This window comes from Tenrec ecaudatus, chromosome 16 (genome assembly GCF_050624435.1).
Source record: "Tenrec ecaudatus isolate mTenEca1 chromosome 16, mTenEca1.hap1, whole genome shotgun sequence".
Classification (NCBI taxonomy): Eukaryota; Metazoa; Chordata; class Mammalia; order Afrosoricida; family Tenrecidae; genus Tenrec; species Tenrec ecaudatus.
The window spans coordinates 69,420,119-69,423,983 of NC_134545.1; the positions used below are offsets into that span (position 1 = coordinate 69,420,119).

Here is a 3,865-nt window from a genome sequence, read left to right on the forward strand (position 1 = left end):
ATCATTGGGGTCAGGTATCAGGCATCAAAGAATAAAAAATCATATTGTGAATGAGGGGAAGGGCACATTGGGGACCCAAAGGCCATCTGTAGGGAACTGGACATCCCCTTACAGAAGGGTTGCAGAGAGGAGACAAGCCAGTCAGCGTGCAGTGTAGTAACAATGAAAAATATAACTTTCCTCTAGTTCCTAAATGCTTCCTCCCTCCCCACTATCATGATCCCAATTCTACCTTACAAATCTGGCTAGACCAGAGGATGTCTACTGGTACAGATAGGAACTGGAAGCATAGGGAATCCAGGACAGATGATCCCTTCAGGACCAGGTGTGAGTGGCAATACCAAGAGGGTGGAGGGAAGGTGGGGTAGAAAGGAGGAACCGATTACAAGGATCTACTTACATATAACCCCCTCCCTGGGGGATGGACAACAGAAAAGTGGGTGAAGGGAGATGTCAGACAGTGTAAGATATGAGAAAATAATAATAATTTATAAATTATCAAGTGTTCCTGAGGGGGTGGTGGGGAAGGAGGGCAGAAATGAGTTGGTACCAAGAGCTCAAGTAGAAAGCCAATGTTTTGTTTGTTTGTTTGTTTGTTTGTTTTTTACTGTGGGGCTAGCAGTCATCCTCAGGTGGTTCACGTCAGACCCCTGAGCCTAGACATAGTCCCTCTTCTCTCTGCCCTCTAATGACACAGCTGTTCCAAGGTGGTCACGCTGCAGTGCCTCTAGGGGCAGGAAAGCCAATGTTTTGAGAATGATGATGACAACAAATGTACAAATATGCTTGACACAATGGATGGATGTATGGATTATGATAAGAATTATAGGAGACTCCAATGAAATGATTTTAAAAAAGGAAAGAAAATGTTTAGAAAATAATGATGCAATTGATGTATGGATTGTTATAAGAGCTATAAGAACCTCCAATAAAAGGATCTTTTAATTAAAAAATAAAATAATTAAATCCTCTTTCAATTTTGTGACATTTCTAAGGGTCCATTGTTGTTGGGCTTGTGAAGATAATCCTATTAAAGTGAAGGATAAGTTGTTGGATCTGACCCTTCCCATAACCGAAAGGTGACACAAAGTCCTTTGGGCCTCTGAATTCGGGTAGCACTGTAACTCTCCTTTGAATGGGGGATCTGATTATCAGAGTAGAATGCCTAGTGATTTTCTCCCTCAGTTGTGGGTCATTTCCAACTGTCTATACTGCAGCTCACAGCCCAATCACGCCTAAAACGGACACCACCAAGGATCCTCACGAACCATCGAGTAAATGTTTCACGAATTTTTGGAGGCTTCTGCAAGTCTGAAATACATAGTCCAAATGTCCATGCGGAGATTTCTCACTCACATCAAATTCTTTTGTTGACATACAAGATTTCAGAAGTCAGTGAATCCTGTCAGGCAATAAGCCACTGGCTCAAGGCTCAATAACCAGAAGGCAGTCAGAAGCCAGTCAGATGCAGGATCTTGAGTAAGAGAACAATCTTTGCCAATGTCGCTCAGCACTGCTACAGAAATACGAAATGGCTTCAAGTGAAATAAGCAGATCTTACTCTGTTAGGCAAGCAGAGGAGCACCAGGGACTCACATAACCCAAATGGCTAGTTGTCTTTGAATATGGCATTTGGCATCAAATTGGTATTTGTCAATGCATGACCTGGGACCAGGTTTCTGGGCAGGCTTAGTCAGAAAGGATGTGGTCATGAAGACGGTGTCTTGCTACATCTGGGATTTGGATGGAAATGTGTTTTCTGACATTCTGATGCCAAAAGGTTAAGTAGAGGCCACACTGATCAACTCTGTGCATGTGAGGTGGGTCAAGTGTAGCCTCTGCCGGTTCTGTGAGCCCAGTCTCCTGATTTTTTTTTTTTAAGTAAGCAAAAACTTAGAGGTTGCTTCAAAAGGAAGTCCGTTCTTATTGTAACACAGCTATCAAATGTGATAGCTCCTTTGCAGGCCATACTCCAAAGGAAGGTCAGGGAGATCATTTGAGTCATCTCCTCTAGCAAGGCAGGGACTCAAGATATTGCCTACAGGAATCCTGCCTCCTTAGTAAAACAGATAACTCACTCCAAACTGCGGTTATAAACACAGGCATAGAGGGTAGGGCTTGTAAGACATTGCCGAACCAAAAACTATGGCTAGAAGAGGCATGGAGTGGGGGGGGGGGCGGGGGGAGGAACATTGCTGTCAGGTAAGCATGGAGCTGCTAACAGCAAGGTTGGTGTTTCAAACACACCAGCTGCCCTGTTGGGGGGTAAGGGTGGGAGGAGATGAGGCCATCTGTGCCTGTGAAATGCTACAGCACACCTTTATCCCTGATTAACACCACTCCTCCCTCAATATTCTCCCTCACACCCAACAGCTCACAGAACTCACAAACTATCAAATAAGTGACTCACTCGCTTGCAATTGGTAATTGTCCCCAATTGGTTGGTGTTTGAATGGGCTCCAGCAGGACAGCAGACAGAGGCATGCAGGAAGCACGCTTGGACAAACGTGAAGCGGCATTCTCTCCCCTCACCTAGCTGGAGGTCTTATGTCATTGACTGCATGAGAGTGGTCCAGCCAGGGTATGAAAGAAATATACTCTTAGAAAGAGACTCTTTTACAGGTGTCTTTTAATGTAAATGGAGCCTGTGCCAAGGATGTAATTTAAATAGTTCTAAAAGAGTCCTGAAGCCAGCCTTAGTCAAAGTTTCCTAGAAAACTGAAAAGAGTTTTAGCAAACAGTTTCTGAAGAAGAAGAGGTTAGTACTGAAATACCCCAAACCAAACCCAGCCCATAGTCATCCAGTCGTTTCCAAAGTGAAAGGATGTGGTATGGTGCTTCTATCCAGCGTCTTTGTAACTTCCCTCAAGGGAATGGATGGAATCTTGCAGCTAATGTATAGAGAACTCTAATTTGGGGATTGGGATTTGTCGGTTTTGTCATTTTGCTGGCTGTAATGGAACCATCTCAGAAACAACGCCAGAGCAGCTCAGGAAATGAAGAACGAAAAGCCATCAGCAGAGTGGAAGATCCTGCCCAGATCTTGGTGGGAAGGGAGGATCGTCAGCATGAGCTGTCAGAGGCACAGGAGAGTGCAGCGCAGAGACCTGGTGATGGAGCAGCAGGCTGCCGGGGCCAAGAACAGGGGAAAGCTGCGTGCTGCGGGTGGCAGGAGGCTGATTCATACAGTGGAGTACCCTCTGGGCATTAACCAGTCCTAGAGGAGCCTGGTAATAGTGGCTCAAGCACAGCAAAGGCAATGGGAATACGTGGTGCCCTCTGGTGTAGTGGGGAGAGGTCAGGTATAATCACTACAATATTCCCTTACCTTTCCTGTGAGAGGCAGGGCTAGGAATGGAAGCTCCTGGAATCAGTCACTGAAAACCAGTATGGTAAGTCTCCGTACCAAATCATCAAACTTATTCCCACCCCTAACCCTATCTTCTTTGTGGCCTCAAAGACGAACCAATCAAATGATTGTGTTGTAATCTGTTTATTCCTTGGACTATATCTGCTCTGTTTAGAAGCTCTTTCTTTGGCGTTTTCTACTCCCTCCTCCCCTCTCTTTTTCATAACCAAATCCCAACAATCTCATTTAAGGGATTGTGTGGTTTTTGTGGGTGTTATTGTTATTATTATTATTTACTATAGCAAAGCTTAGGTAGGCATGGCTGAGTGCTGAAAGATTTTTTAAGAAATTTTTTTGCTGGGACTCAATTAAGCACTTTAAAGTAATTCTCTTATTTAATTGTCTCCTTACAGCAATAAAGCCTGAGACAGAGAGGTTAAGCAGGTAGCTTTAGATTGCCATTACATGATAGACCTGTGAATCTAATTTAAATAAAACTCACTAGGGAGAGGATGA

General features: G+C 44.2%; 1 non-coding gene across 1 annotated transcript; it reads right to left on the reverse strand.

The window, feature by feature from the left end:
* Positions 1-606: 606 nt before the first annotated feature.
* Positions 607-738, reverse strand: LOC142430126 (small nucleolar RNA SNORA17). The gene has a single exon (XR_012780596.1). It is a non-coding gene; the product is annotated as a small nucleolar RNA SNORA17 (small nucleolar RNA).
* Positions 739-3,865: the final 3,127 nt, after the last annotated feature.